A 17,290-nucleotide genomic window follows, 5' to 3' on the forward strand; every position below is an offset into this window, starting at 1 on the left:
GTCTCTGCAACCATCATTATCCGATACAGCTTCTTGCACAGCACTTTGCATTGACTTCTTACACACTAACTCAGCAATTGAACCCAAGTAATGCTCATGTTCATGATATCTCAAAGGCGGAGGTGTAAGATTCATAAAAGCGCAAATTTTCTCCGCAGCCACTCTACCTTTGCCTATGTTACGCATAGCATAAACCAAACGAAGATTTAGGTCATAAAATGTGTTAGGCCTATCAGACTTTGCTTCATTCTGATTAGTGTTAGGCCTGACTAATTCAGAGTTTGTCACAGTAATAGTGTTTTCACAATCAGAACAGCTGACTATAATTTTTGATGCTAGGCCTACAATGTGTTTTACTTTGTAAAACAAGTTGGCCATGGCAATTTTTACACACTGAAACGTTACTAAGAGCCTCATTCAACAATCCTATATTAACTATACAGTTTTCAGACTCATCATTTTCATTCAATTGGTACTGTTTTCAAAAAAGGACTGACCTTCTTAGAAGATGCACTTTGAGGTCTTGGCCTATCCACATTTGGAGTATTGGTACCTCGATTGTTACTTGATCCTGAGAAACTAGGCCTAGGACTAGTTGGAGGGTTATGTTGATTTCCTTTGAAAACGCGTTTCTTGAAAGCAGGCTTTGAACGTGGCATTATAAAATTCACTACACTTATAACAAAAAATACTCAGAACTCTCCACTAAACTCACAAAAAACCATAATCATTTACGTAATTTTTCACTCTCTAAAACAGAAATGTCAGTAACCAAAACATGTATGCTACCTAGGTTATAAGCAATGGTTATAAAACAGATGTTTTGTTGGTTAGTGTAAGTTGTTGACATAACAAACTGTCACTGCCAACCAAATCATGAACATGACTGCAACGAAGTAGTACTATAACAGCACCATTCAAAGTGTGACTGCTACAGGCCCGAAACTGCCTGCAGGCCTATTTAAAAAAAAATATTTCGGACACTTCTAGTCATCATAAAAAAAATTTAATACCACCATTGTTATCGGAAATTCCAAACTTTAATAAAAAAAAAAAAAAAAAAAAAATTTGTAATTTTTGAGATTTTTTACGAAGTGCTCCCCTTAATTAAGTTTAAACTAAAGCGCAACTACAAGTGTCACTGGGAAGGATTTACAAGTTTATTTTTTCAAGTTGAGGCTGGTCTATTTTTAATTATGCCCACACGTGGGCTTCATACCTCATGAAACAAGGTTGCCTCATATTTTGTAAAAATGATTTCGAGCGTAATATATAGAATGGGTAAAATATAGAGTAATATTAGTGATAGAAAGTTATATGGTCATAAAAAATCAAAGTCGTAAAAACTACTAATCGAGGACTTATGTCTGAGTAGTGTTTAAAATATATACTTTATTTTTAAATTTAAAGCAATCATTTTCAAAATACATTCTTTATATTCAAATGTCATAATTTAAAACGAACACAATAGTTCGCAGTAAATAATAAATGCCAATTTGATACAAGGTAATTAAATTCAAATGCGTATCGCCGTAATGTAAAAGTGCAAGAGATGTTAATATTATTATTGTCATTATTATTTATTTCAAACCCCTGCTCTATTAAGAATAAAAATACGTATATATTAAACATAAAAGAAAACAATTTCAATATAACACAATATAACTTCCCGAAAATACAATTAGTATATCTTAAAATACGGAACTTTACCTGAAAATATTCATAATCCGCAAACGTATATGTGATTCTGGAAACTACAAAGCTAAAAATTACCCGTAAAGTGCTAAAAATAGTTTAAGCTGTAGAGTGTCCGGATTTTATTAGACAAATACTGTTATCCCAATTTAATTTAGAATTTAAATAACGATTTATTATATTATGTGTGACTATTATTTTTACTATCTGGGTAACTACAAACCATTGAGGCCGTCTTAAGAGACACCGTATTCTATCAATTTGACGTTAGTAAAGTGTATAGCCCAGGATAGTTCACGATTACTATATTAGTGACACGTTACTAACCGCTAATATCCAGATATCGGGGTAAAACGATATATTCATAGATATATCTAACCTACTCTGGACGATTTCTGTTTGTATGAACGGAGGTTGCATCAAATGGTGTTTTATATTGTTGTTAGACTAATCACGAGAAAGTTCTTCCCCTATTCATTTTTACTGGAAGAGTCCAGAACTACGCCAGCGTACCCATCTTCCAAGGTGACATGAGTAAGATATAGAGCCCGCTATTCCTCCTTATGGGATCTGATAGAGGGCGGCTCCTACCATAAAACGTATCCATCCTGAAAATCTTATCATTCACGGAGCAAATCCAAAATACCTTTTAGGATAGTGTAATGAGGAGGATTTCTTAGCTTCTTGTAGTAAGCGAAAAGAGTGAGTATTAGTACAAAAATTCTGTGTATATATTAAGCATAAAACAGATCGAGCTTAAACGATGCTTTTTAACATTTTTGATGATAGTAAGGATTTAGGTGTGAATCTTACACCAAACCGAGCCGTTTACTGGCCCTCAAGCAAATGAAATTAACAAATGAGCAGGCACTATTTTATATAAATATATTTTTTATTTTAAGGTAGTCACGAGTAATAATCGTACCCAGTTAAGTACCAAGCCATAGGCAACACTAATTTCACAGGCGTTGATCTCAATCTAAGTTGGGACTTTAGAGCTTTGTGTCTGTCTGGTGCGTGCTCCTGCTCTGAGAACTTCTCTGAGAGTTTACTTGATTTCGTTCGCTCAGAATACGTTATTCACTAACATGACTTGGGATCATTCGACTGTTTCGTTATAAGTGCTATTATAAACTTACTAGTACCTTTTCACGCACTTAGAGTATATTATTCATTAACATAACTTTGGATTATTTACTTGGTATTCTATTCTCCTGTTATGAAAGTTATGGTTCCTTTTGAGGCGTTCAGAATAAAGTATTCACTCATATAACATTGGATTAGGCTACTCAACTTGGATTTTTAAATTCTAATATTAAAGTCCTGGTTCCTACTGTGACGTATTTATGATGTAACGAAGGTGTAATACTTTAACACGCTCTTCTTTAGTATAATTTATAAATATAAACACCCTTCCGAAAAAATTATTTAATTAATTGAACATTTAATGTTTCTACAATATAAAACTGCAGTTTAAGGAATCTCAGAAACTACCAAACGAAAATGAGTAAATTCATATTTTGTAGAGAAAAACTAAAGACACTTAGAAACAAAACCTTATAGAATTTTTTGCAGTTTTTATTAAATAGTTAACCAAAAAACGAATGAAAATAAAGAAAACTCAGTTTTTTCAATCAAGATATTCCGCAAACAGAAATATATGTACATAAACAGACAAAAAAGTAATTATCCAGCCTCTCCAGATATAGGGTTTGCAGACGTTGAACAAATGAAAATAAAATAATTAATATATGTGGGTATATAAACGTAGAGTCAAAATAGTTGAAAGTTGCAATTATAGTTATTTTTTGCGGTTTTTTAATAGTTTGAACGAAACATGCTGTATTATTGTTCCAGAATAAAAACGTTTCTTGAGATATAATCCTATTTAACTAGTGTTTTACATTTCCGTCTAAATCCTACACATTTTTTAAACGAAAGTTCTTGTAATGAACATGGAATATCACCTCTCTTTCGTTACACTATTTGTTATCACTATACAACAGGTTGCGGAGTGTTCTTCGATGAAAATATTTATATATGTGATACTATTAGTGACATTGTCTGACATGCTCTTGTTATGAACACAGGCTATCATCTCTCTTTCGTTACACTATTTGTTATCACTATACAACAGGTTGCGGAGTGTTCTTCGATGAAAACATTTATATATGTGATACTATTAGTGACATTGTCTGGCATGCTCTTGTTATGAACATGGGCTATCATATCTCTTTCGTTACACTATTTGTTATCACTATACAACAGGTTGCGGAGTGTTCTTCGATGAAAACATTTATATATGTGATACTATTAGTGACATTGTCTGGCATGCTCTTGTTATGAACATGGGCTATCATATCTCTTTCGTTACACTATTTGTTATCACTATACAACAGGTTGCGGAGTGTTCTTCGATGAAGACATTTGTATATGTGATGCTATTAGTGACATTGTGTGAAATTCTCTTGTTATGAACAAGGGCTATCACCTCTCTTTTGTTACACAATTTCTTATCACTATAAAACAGGTTGTGGAGTGTTCTTCGATGAAGACCTTTATATATGTGATGCTATTAGTGACATTTTATGTAACGCGCTTGTTATTAACATGGGTTATTATCTTTTTTTGTTACACTAATTATTATCACTGCTACAACATGATGCGGATGTTCTTGGACGTGCATGTATGGAAATGAGATAATTTATAGTGTAATTATGTGGGAAGTACAATATGTTTTTTTTTTAATTTTAATTTAAATAAAATATGTAAAATATCAGTCACACCAAGTGGCTTGAACAATTAAACTAAAAGTAATTTCCAGAATTAACTGCTGACGTTAAAATGTTAACAAATATTAAGAATACAAGTGAAGACAGCTTTTACCTATACTAAGGAATAATTAGTTATATTTCATCTGAAATCAATCAATTTCCGTCTAAATCCGTAAAACTTATATAAAGAAAGTTCTGGTGTTATTAAAATATATTTTTATACCTGTCGCATACGGCTACGATATCTTATATTACTGGTAAAATGCTTCGCGCATGTGAGACAGGACATGAAGCCCTTGCTGCACGTAAAGCTTTACACAAAATAGAGCATCACTCATTACAGTTTACTTGAACGTTTAGTTGAAGTGACTCTATGAGTCAGCATCCCGTTGATGACGTCATCTTTGAGCTTCTCTTTGAATAGCCTTCATTAGTGGACTAACTACAGCTTCTGACGTCCACGGTTCTGTGCTTACATGTACACAAAAGGTTTCTTTCATCTTAACCAAGAAAACTTAGATATTATGTATAGATTAATTTACCCATATGAGATTACACAATGTTTATTAGCAAAATAAATAATGAACAGTGACTTAGTTGTGTTAGAAGGGACGAAATTTATCTAGTAAAGAATGACCAAATATTATGTAATACTCTTTTGTAATTTAAATAACATATTTAAAATAAAAATCGCAAGTCTGTGTTGATAGAGTAATTAAAACCTTTTGCTATACCGATTCTGTTATTGTCCTCTAATGTCCTCTATTGTCCCAATGTACAAAAATCGCATTTATCGAAACCAACGATTTTTTTTTAATATGCAGTCACTAGTAAACAATGTGACAACGGATGTTCAGAAGCAGTACGGTTAGCTCTCCACCAGTCGGCACCCTTCTTTTATTATCCATTATTTTTTACCTGATTGCATTCTTTCTTGTTAGAAAAATCATGGTGGTAATACATTTTATGGATTAGTATTTTTGAGGAGGAAAACAGTCTATGACACGTAGTTAGTGCTATAGAAATGTGGGACTTCAGTAGTGAGGATACTGCACTATGCTGTGCATTAAGACTTGGAAGTTACATTCTGAAGATCTAATCCTCATTTATTTAATTAATTTTTTACTAATATATATATATATATATATATATATATATATATATATATATGAGCATATATATGAGCAATAAAGCTAAAATACCCAGAGTTTAAATTGTACTACGAGCCAATCTGATAATACCGAGCCACCCCTTTGATCATATCTGTAATCTGATAAAACTCTACTAGTTAACTGGAAATGTCACTTATGACTAAAATAATATATGTTGATTAGAAACTACACCTGAATATACAGACATAAAGAGAGCGATTTAATTGAACATAATTAATTGATCAGATGTACTGGGCTTCCAAGAAAATAAACTGCTACTTTGTGCTACGAGTTTCATTTACATTCTGACATGATGGCTTGATTCAAATTCTTAATAAGAGAAGAGTGATTATAAAAGCTACCGTAATCTCAATAACTAAATTTCTTGTTACATCACGTTAGGAAGAAATTGAATAAAATAGAAACACGTTACAACAAATTTGACAAACACGTTGTAAAGGCTTTAAAACCATAGGTTTTTGTTTAAAAATTTTTCAAAACTTTACATTTGCCTGCTTTGTTGTTTTGTAAACTATTATTTACGGCCCATGACATGACCAATGAAAACTATAGATTTCCATAAAAAAAGAAAAGGTTTATTATAAAGACTATAAGAATTGATAAATTTTTACAGATTTAGAGAGAATGTTGCAGGAGTACTCCACGTTTAACCTTATAAGGCCTTGATAAGGTTGCATGAAAAATTTCCAAAACCAAGTCTGCACGTGTTATTTTATATGTGCACATGGTGTACGATCGTATTTAGTTTGTTTTTAAAATATTTATTTTTTCTGTGATTTTCTCGCTACCATCAAGGTTACCTGTAAGATCTATGTATAACGGTTTGCTAACGCTCAGCCAAATCCTATAGAGTGATATGCACCATCATCGAACATGATTTAGCCTATATTGAAACGAAGCTTCATACAAAATATTAAGTTCATAATATTCAGTTCCTTCTTGAGGTGTCGTTCGGACAGAAAATAAGTCAGACAAAAATGAATTTTTAAAATTTTTAATCATATTTTATAAATATAATTTTAATATTTATAAAATGTTTCAAACATCAGTTAAACCAAGTGGCTCAAACGATGTCTCAAAAAAGAATTTCCAGAATTAACTGCTAGTGTTAAAATGTGAAAAATATTTATAATATAAGGGAAGAACACTTCTACGTTAAGTAGGAAATATTTAGCTATATTGCTCCTAACCCGGTAGTAAACTATTAATTAAATGTCAAAAAAATAACATGCATAAATCATTAGATAACTTTGCATAATGAAATATCATATTTTATTACTGAAAGGGAGTTTCGGTAACTCAAGGTATCAAAGAAGTTATAGAAGTAAAAAAAAGCTATCCGCCTATTCGAGGATACACATCCATTGTATTTATTATCGAGAGACTTTTTTGAAACCTCATATACCAACTACAATAAGTCCAAACATTTAAAAGATTATCTTAGTCAAAGATCGATCACCAAATTTTACATATAAATTTTAGGGGTTTGTTTAGTATTTCGATTGTAAAAGTAAGTTTTCATTTTCATGAATATATATACCACAAAAATATGCAACATAGCATAATCGTATATAAATAGGGGTTTTTAGGAAGCCAATTGTGTGTTACCATTGGCCAGTCCCAAGTCTCGATGTTCTCTTAACCCCTAATATAGAGTATATAGAGTTTTAAAATGCCTTTGTGTAACTTTCGAGGGAGTACACTTAATGGAAACAAAATTAAACTATAATTTTATAGTTAGATATCCTTTACTTCCAATATAGTACTACAATCTTAAATTTACAGGTGTAATAAAATTATGCATACATGGGCTGTACACGTTAAATTTTGTTATTTCTCTACCAATTAAAAAACATATTAGCAAACGATCCAATTACTTCTAATTTTCTCTAATTCTGGTCTCCAATGGATGCTATATTATGTAAATTTAAATTTAAAGGTAATAGCCCGATTGAATTTTCATAAAGATGAATAAAAAAGTACTTGCTCCACCGGGATTCGAACTCGGATCTCTCACTTGCCGGGCGGGCGTGTTAGCAGTACACCGAACAGGCTTTAATTTTTCGATTCAATTATTTTGTTTATATTATTATTTATTAATAGAATATAGTACACAAAATCTGCAACGTTTAAATTAATATAAATCTATTAAGATTTTTTTAACATCTTAATTGGAATGTTTATAAAACATTCACTGTTATGTAAATGTCACTGTTCGGAGAGAACGTTACAAAGAACTCATTATTGCCGACGACAAGGGAGCTACAACAGAGAGCTATGTATCCGTGGGCTGACATTCGCTATAATTGTGTAATTGGAACCTTTATAGATCCCTTTTTATCTCCAAACGATAATATAATTTTAAAAATAATACAAAATACGTAGTTTATAATCATTTAGAAATTTTAGGGTTGGTATTTTTATAAACCCCCCCACCCCCCAAAGTAACATCATACCGGTCAAAAACCGTATATTTTAAAATGTTCGTAGTATGTGCCAGTGCAGATTGAAAAGAAAGAGATTTTTCGTTAAATATGTTTGTCTTACTATGAACATAAAAGTAAAAATACATGGAAAAGTTCAAAACAAATGATTAAAGGAAAGGTCGGGGAAGCGGTGGCACCTACAATAAAGAAGTTAATCCACCTTATTTAAAACCTTGGAGTAGGTGGATGATCCACACGATCCAAAATAACTTCTCATTGTATTGAAACAAATATAAACAAGTAATTTAGCTACTGCAGAGAACAATATTCTTAATTTTTCTAGGAATTCGGCATTAAAATTCAGCATAAAGTAATCGTGTTCGATAAAAGATGACGCTGTTTGGCTGCAGTGGGTCAGAGATAACCTATTAACTAATTATCTTGATGCTCAGATATCATTGTCTTAAAAGCAGGGAATTGAGCAAATGAAATGCGTTTACTTTGGGAATCAATGACATAGATCGGTAGTTTATAACGTCATATCGGGTAGTCGGTACCAACACCGGTTACCAACACTGCACAACTGTTCTTGAATCCCAGTCCAACCACCGTTTTGTATATATAGCTCATGATGCTGATATCACCGTTACATAATTAGCAATCACCGATACACGGACGAAAGAGAATGGTAAAAGATGCTGCCCTACAGTATTCATGAAAGGAGACGGTTACTTTCAATATGATCAGAGTAAAAATAACCCTAACACGTACATCTAAAGAAGGAGAACTCATCAAGGGTTTTGGAATATTTGAATCTCTTTGTGTTTAAAATCGTTCGTCAGCTATAATATTTGTGGCCACTATGTCTTTCGTGATACTTCGTAAAGAGCTTTTGCAGCTCATCGAATCCAATAAAATATACTATAGTATATGTAGTATACAGGGTGAGTTTTAAGTCCCTTCCCCCCCTATTTTTTTTTAAACCGTATAAGTTAGGAGGTTTAAACTCCGTACATATTCGTTAGACCTAAATATCTTGTTTTTCATGGGTTCATTGACTCTCCACCTCCAATGGGGGACGGTCCACGAGGAGTAAGCCGAGATTCTTAAATGTAAGCATAGGTTGATATGCACATCAAATTAAAGGTCTCTGTAAGTAGAATACAATGCCGCAAACCGGACCTCAAAAGGTTCATCCTAATGAAAATTACAGGGTGTTAAAATGTACAAAATAGTAATGTGTTATTATCTGCGTTTTATCGCGCAACTTTTTAAAAGTTCATTTAAAAACAATTTTTCTATTGTTGTTTATTCTTTAAAAGAAACTTTATTTTGTTGTGTTTAATGATTTTAAGGGATCACTGGAAGTCCGAGATCTAGGAGTTAACTAAAGGATTTAATAAGAAGTCGATCATGTGTTGTGTCACCTTGTAAGTATTTTATTTAAAGAATTGTTGTCTTACAAAGGTTTTAGACCCATTTATTTTTATTTCAACAGCGATTCCGGTTCTAATATTGTATGATTCCGATACTAGTAGGTTGTTACTTACCCTTTTATTGTAGTAGATGCTCAAACTGATTGCCTGTTACTTCCTGACAGTAGTATAGTCTGTTAACAAATTCACTCCTTACACGGGTTAGGATTTCTGGTGTTACCTTCCTGCAGGCCTCAGTAATTCTGTTCCGAAGATCTTCCACACATGCGACTGGTGTACAATAAATCACAGACTTCAAGTGTCCCCACAAAAAAAATCCAGTGGGTTCAAGTCAGGGGACCGTGCCGGCCATTCTATTGCCCCGCGTCGTCCTATCCACTTCTCACGAAAATGTACATTAAGGTAACCACGAACATTAACATCGTAGTGTGGAGGAGCACCGTCCTGCTGGAACCTTACTTCTTCTCGATTAAACTCCCCAACATTAGTGCGAATTGTATTTTCTATTAATGGATGTATATTATTTTGGAGCATATGTAAATAACTTTCTCCATTTAAATTTCCGTCAATAAACAGTGGTCCAATCACGTGGTTACCAAAGAGACCTGCCCAAACATTTACTTTCTGGGGATACTGGGTATGATGTTCTCTGTGAACATGGGGATTAGAGTTATCCCAGTATCGGCAGTTGTGTCTATTCACTAAACCATTTACGTAAAATGTACTCTCATCACTAAAGCAGATATTATTTACGGTTGTTGGATTTGCTATAATTAGTCTATCCATAGTTTCACAGAACTGAAATCTTCTGTCCGGGTCATCTTCATTTAATGCGTGATGTAGCATAATTTTGTAGGGATGAAATTTTGTGCTTCTTCAGGGTAGTTATTGCTTTGCGTTGTGATACCCCGATATTGTCTGCTATTTGTCTCGAAGAGGTTTGAGGATTTTCCACGACTGTACAAAGAACCACAAAATCAACTTCTTCTGACAAAGGAGGACGGCCTGAACGTTTTGCATCAGTAACGCTACCAGTCTCTCTAAATTTTGTTATTAACTGCCTTAAATAAGTTCTGCTAACAGGTCTTTCTGGATGGTTTTCATTAAATCGTCTCATGTTTCGTGGTAATTATTCCCAGAAGCACCAAAAATAAACACCATGTCAACTTTTTCTTGAAGAGTGCGAGACATGTTTCTAACTTTAACAGCACTAAAACTAACAAGGTCAGTAGCCACACTGCAACTAACAAGGTCAGATACTTAATGGCCCAAGTAACTGAAACCAAACATAACATGTCTCCCAGATAACAAACAACTTTCACTTTTACAACGACACAGGGACTATGTCAAAGATTACATTTAAAAATGCAGACCCCAGATTCTGTACAAAATTATTATTAACAAAATTACGAATTCTCCTTTTTTAATTCAGATTGTAGCACCGTTTCCAGCGTTAAAAGGCAATGTTAAAACGACACATCACATGACCAACTTCTTATTAAATCCTTTAGTTAACTCCTAGATCTCGGACTTCCAGTGATCCCTTAAAATCATTAAACACAACAAAATAAAGTTTCTTTTAAAGAATAAACAGCAATAGAAAAATTGTTTTTAAATGAACTTTTAAAAAGTTGCGCGATAAAACGCAGATAATAACACATTACTATTTTGTACATTTTAACACCCTGTAATTTTCATTAGGATGAACCTTTTGAGGTCCGGTTTGCGGCATTGTATTCTACTTACAGAGACCTTTAATTTGATGTGCATATCAACCTATGCTTACATTTAAGAATCTCGGCTTACTCCTTGTGGACCGTCCCCCATTGGAGGTGGAGAGTCAATGAACCCATGAAAAACAAGATATTTAGGTCTAACGAATATGTACGGAGTTTAAACCTCCTAACTTTTACGGTTTAAAAAAAAATAGGGGGGAAGGGACTTAAAACTCACCCTGTATAATAAATATACTATAGTATTCATAGTCATGAAATTCGTAGGAAAACAAATTATCATTCAGGGATTATAAAATTAAATTAACATGAGTGCTATAAGCATTTAATGAAGAACGAAAATACGGGTCTTACATTTATTCAAAATAATCTTTAAAAATTTATTCATAAGTAATTGCAGCCCATTGTACTTTGACCATGCTCTGGTTAAATTTTAATTTTAATTATACATTTGACATTATATACTTCTTATACCATTAGTAACAGATTTAAAAACGAAAATTAAAACGAAGCTTTATTACTATAAGTGTATTGAAATATTTAGCTTAGAATAGAATAAATTATTACGAGTATTGTAGTTATAATTTTCGCTAACGGTCACTAAATATAGAACAAAGAAAACATAAAGTAAGTTTCATCAATGTTAAATTAGTAATTATAAGTTTATTTTATATTTACCGAATGTTGAAATTCAGCTGTAAGATGGAACATGGCAGCAGAAGTTTGATAAAAATTCAATTGCAGGAGCCCGCATCAATCAGCCTCGACCTCCAGGCTGGTTATCCATCAACCTGCAGACCTCACGTAGTAGTATAACACATGTCCATGTCTGATATTTACCATTACTTTGTTTTACAAATATGCTGAACTATGTATATTTGAAACGTAACGTTAATATTTTAATGCAATTGAATGGTTTAAAATGGAAATATATTATATTAAGAGTGCAAACCAGGTTGAGGAAAATGTCACGTGAATAAACTTAAAGACGGTACACGAGAAAATGTAGAATGCCATTTTTAAATTTCTGTACCAATATTATATCTTAGTGGTAAAATTAACTATTACATGGTACAGAGCTATATACTCTACTGGACTCACTTTACTGATTAATGAGTGTTGCCATAAAAAATAACATTTTTTATGATTTTCTAATACGAATGTTGTGCCGTATTCTCCCGTTTAGCTCAATATACATTTAAACCAAAATAATGGACTATATTCTTAATTAATTGTAATACACAGTCATTTGAAATTAATATAACTGTATCTTCAATGGAGGAATTAAATTTAAAAATTAAAGTAACTTGAGTTTAAGAAAGATAAAAAATTTACGAAATTCTTCTTGTGTAGAATATAAAATTCATTCATCCACACAATGAGCGAGAAGAAAGAGGTAGGTAAGATGGTCACTGGTCAGGAGCCACTGACAAAGATATTTAACAAAAGAAACACGCGAGTTCGTCGACTAGGATCAGTCGCCAGTCCGACTCATCCAATGGCCTGTGAAAGACACAAGAAACATGTTGTTGCCTGATTCCAATAAAGGGTCCTCCTAGTCATGTATATATGAATTTAAAAGGGATTTCATATTTCCTTATGAAAAATTTATTATTATTATAGATATAGATAGATTATTATATTAAGATTATGTATTTACCTAGGCACCTATGTATCAGACTTCCAGTAAGTGCGGTGGTTCACTTCGTGTCAGGTACAAGTATCTCGGGTTAAATTACATCAGTTGATACTATGAGAGGTTGTGTTCACTCCATATATTTAACGTTTTTATATTTTTTGAGACGGCTTAATCTTTGAAATAAGTGTTCTCAGGCGATTTTTATCCCGCATTTCCTGGGCAACGGGATCACAGATAAGTTCTGTAAAGTCCCTTACATGACAGACAGTAGATGGTTTGTTGCCATTTTTCTTGTTGTAAATGAAGAGGAAACCTAAATATTTTCCTCAATTGTAATAAGTAACACAAATCTATCGAAAACATGAGAAAAAGCGCACAAATCTTTTAGGAGGTTGTAATAGCAATATATGCATGAGGTTCCCTAGTTTATTTGTAGTGTAAAAGGAACATGTCTTATTTCATACTTCTTGTTTATCTTTTTATTAGCCTATACTTGTATGTTTTATAAATGTATGGCAAAATTTCATCTTGATTCTAAATAGATACGTTAAATATATAAACAATTATATAATAATACTGTTTATTGTATCATTTTTAGACGTTATTTACATGATATCTTTTTATTCTCCATAGAATTGAACTGTATCTAGATCCTAAATAAGACACTTAAAATCACCCAGAAAAAGTTATACTACCGTTGTACAACTATTTTACACCAGTCATATATGTTAGTTGCACTAAAGTTATAAAATAACAGTGTAGCAAATATGCTTAAAGGAGAATGTACGATACTGCGTCTGAGAGAGAGTATGTTTAGAGGACCTCCATCGTTTAATAATTCATGGCGATGTGGGTAAACATGCACTGACGTAACCAAAACTTGGTTGAGGGTTTATTTTCATAGGATCGACGCGTAACACTCATGATCATATGTTGATAGAACCTACACATATTATATTACTATGAACAAAATTGGCACACACAGATTTATTTAAATAATATATATATTTATATTTTGGCAGAAAACACAGCACTATCATAAAATTTAGTTAGTTACACGAGTCTTTCTAAGATGTCTAAAATCCTGCTAAACATAATCCTGCAGTATTTTTGTTGAGATTTTATCATAAAACCAAATTTAATAGTATTGCAATTCTGAGACGTTGCATGTGAATTATATTTATAGAACATAAAAAAATGTTTTACGAACCCCTTAAATTAATATAAATCTTTTGAGGGCATTATACTAAACTAGTACATTGGCAGTTTTTTACCAACGATAATTACCTTACGGAATTCAATAATTGTATTGAAGATTTAAAATGTATTTACATTTAATTCATTACTACCTAAATAAAGGCTTAATCACAGCATTTTTTTAATACCAATGCCATTTTTACCGTTGAATAACCTAATGGTATAGCCTTATGAAGGAAACAGGATTTTTTCGGACATTTGCAATCGGTCAAATCTGTACATTTTTTTATCCTGCTTCCTCCACAATCCGTCCATCGTCAAAAACAAACTTCAAAGGTATAGTCTTATCAGAGTAAAAAATAGTGAGTTTTTATGAATTAGTGTTTCAACTGAGTAACGAATATTTCTGAATATTGCCTAATGTGTTAATTAGCTCTGATTCCAAATATTATTTAAGTTAGTTTAAGTTTCAAGCGAGCTTGAATAAAGATTACCTACTTCATTGGATGCGAAGTTGTACGAAATTTTTACTACATTGTCTCTAAATGTTTTTGCTGTACTCTTAAGGATATCTGTTCTTGCACACACACATTCACGTGACGGTATGCGGTAAGATAACTGTTGATGCAACATTAAAGAGAACGTTATATTTCTAGATCAAACCCATTTAAAGATATATTTCCAAAAACCAAACAAATGCAACTTACCCAGGCTGGTGCCGTACAGCAATATCTATCTTCACTTTTGATCCATCACAAATATAAGTGTATTTTTGCATTTCGCTTCCACTGAAGAACTGAATATTTAGTTGCAAATATGACGTTTTCAAAATAGTTCTTGGTTTTTTTTCTTTGAAGTAGAGCTGGGTAGTATATGCCGGTTCTTTAAACAGCACCAGAACTTAATTTTAGTTTAAGACTTAGACACCTTTAAGTGTACTCTAACTCTGATGATTGCTGTTGGATTTGTAATAAGACTTCGCGGTCTACACATACCAAACTAACTAATTTATTTTTTTGCGTGGATTTTGTCATCTCATTACATCCTTATTATGTTGACTCATAAAAAACACTCCTAATACTGAGAACCACACTAAGAAGCCACCCTGATGTTGATAGGTAATTAGAAATACCCTTACCTTTAGCCAAGTTACTACACTCTTCTAAAGGTCAATGCCCCTAAGATCTACCAAACTATGGTCTTACCTGGTCAAACTGGACCCGACAAATTTCTATCTCCTTATTGATAAAACTATCAAAGTGCGTAATTAAAATTGTCTCATATTGAAATAGTTGCGTTGAAAGCTAAGGTTGGTTTTTGTTGTAAATTCATAAGTTTTAATTATAATTATAAGCTAGAAACATGTTTTGCATTAATTGCATACAAACATACATATAGGCCTACAAAAAAATATTTCAATGTTTCGACAACCCTTGTTCGCTAACTGGTTAGTTTTAAGTCAGTAACAAGCAACAAAATAGACCTCTGTTTATGTTACGACATATTCCATCACGTTGTGACAGTGTGACGAGAGGCTTGTGACAGCTCATGTTAACGACACCCCGCGTCACGTATCATACTACATCACGTCACATCAAGTTCTGGAATTTTGTAGACATTCTTAAATATAAATAAATGTGTATTTTCTAAGAATCCGTAGTCATTATTTGTAAACCACACAGGCTTGATAGTGCTTTACAGCCTAGAACAATATTATTGTTTATTTTACAAGTACTAGCTGCTACGTTGTAAGTACATGTAACCTGCATTTACACTACATTACAAGGTAGGTTTACTCTAAAATACATGTCTTGTAACGGGCTTTACTTGATTTGAATACAAAATTACAAGTTTATAGATAATGTAATGTGCTATGAATAGATGAACAGGCTGAAGAATCGGAAGGAAAATTTACAACTTATAGTCAGACAGAAGATACACTTCGACATCCTAATGAGTAATAGGTGTTAATAACGCTCACTGAAATCCTGTGGAAGAATTCATACTTGTTTATATAGAAAATTCATTAAAATTTAAGATTTTAAGATGAAATATTTTTGGTAATGTCATATGGATAGTTAGGCTACTTTTATCACATTTTTACTATGTCGCATATCATGTGATTCTACTCAGGTCACTTATTTACCTGGTGTTTTTTGAGCTGTGATATTTATCCATGATACCAATGTATACTAGTTCGCTAAAAATCGGTCAAATACTAACAGGATATGGCCGTCTTCAAATATGACGTTGCTTGTCATATCTCTTTCTTTCGCGCAAAACATAATAGCCTAATTCATTATAGAGATATCAAACGGGAAAGAGACATACAGCATGATAGACACACTGAAAACAAAACTGAAAATCCAAAGACATGACAGAAGTGAACTATATATATATATATATATATATATATATATATATATATATATATATATATATACTATTATGGACCGATATATACCGATTAAATTATCGATTGTGCTCAGCCAAATATAATGTGACGTACATCATCATTTTCCAGCTACTCGAGTGACAAGCTTCCACTAACAATAAGCCAATTTACTGTGAGTAACATCTCATCCTAAAAAGCTCTTTCACACAAAAACAACCAATGAGATTACGTTTAATTTTCAACCAAATAAGGTTTTGAAGATGTGGATAACTTTAATTTGTTAAAAATATCACTGGTATATTAAGAACTAAAAACGATTTTAATAAGCGTCATAGCAATACTATTGCACTACAAAAAAAACTAATTACACATATATTTTACAAAGAGAAAATTCAAAATTAACCACTAACTGATACGTAGCACTTAACAATAGGTTAAAACAATAGTAGTATTACTAATCCGTATTTTAAAGGTGTCAAAAGATCCTCATAGCATATGTTATTTATACATTTATAACATTGAAATACATTTAAATGTTATGAAAAATAAAACATTAATAATTATTAATTAAAGTTATAATATATTATCTAAGTCAGTATACAGAGACAGATGTGTAGTAGCCTTAATTCAAGGGAGGATCATGTGAAGGGGTGAGTAAGCAGAGAACCCTTATTGTTTAATAGTTCATGCCACTGCGGATAAACATGCACTGACGAAACCAGGAATCACCAAGAGTAGGTCTTTGTATTTAGCCACTCAGCCACTTTATATCTCAACATATGTGAAGTCTGGTAACAATACTAGAATTACTACTGCAATGGTA

Source organism: Homalodisca vitripennis, chromosome 3 (assembly GCF_021130785.1).
Source record: "Homalodisca vitripennis isolate AUS2020 chromosome 3, UT_GWSS_2.1, whole genome shotgun sequence".
Taxonomy (NCBI): domain Eukaryota; kingdom Metazoa; phylum Arthropoda; class Insecta; order Hemiptera; family Cicadellidae; genus Homalodisca; species Homalodisca vitripennis.